The sequence below is a fragment of the Lipotes vexillifer genome, unplaced genomic scaffold (assembly GCF_000442215.2).
Source record: "Lipotes vexillifer unplaced genomic scaffold, Lipotes_vexillifer_v1.1 scaffold400, whole genome shotgun sequence".
Lineage (NCBI taxonomy): Eukaryota > Metazoa > Chordata > Mammalia > Artiodactyla > Lipotidae > Lipotes > Lipotes vexillifer.
Window position 1 is genome coordinate 264,458 of NW_006786594.1, and position 542 is coordinate 264,999.

Here is a 542-nt window from a genome sequence, read left to right on the forward strand (position 1 = left end):
ACTCTTTCCAGAGGTATTGCAGTTAAGCTTCTCAGCAGATACGTCCTCATATCTCCAGGCCAATCTCCAGCCACATACCTGTGGTGCTGGGTTCTCCCTGGGGGACACAGAAGGAGGTCAAGATAGAATCCCTACCCTTAAGGAACGTTCAGTCAAGTTGAAGGGCTGACAAAAGGCAATCAAGGTAACTTAGATTCAAGTGTGTGGTATCAGACTGGTTTCTGGCCCATATGCTATGAGCATGTTGGGGACCGTTCACCCCACTCCAGCTGAGGAGACTCCCACAGCCCTTCAGCCACCCTCTGGCCACAGGGCACAAAGACATAGGTCATATTCACCACCCACTACTTCTGTGGGAGCTCACATCGGTCCGAATCCCCGGCAAGCTGCTGACCTACTGAAGAAAAACACTCTCCCCTGATGCCAGACCGGCTGTATCTCATTTGGATGGGGCTGAATTGACTTGGGGAAGGAAAGCAGAGATGAAGCCAAACAACTTTACAGAAAAGCTTCTGCAGAGGCCTTGCCTGCTTCGGACACAC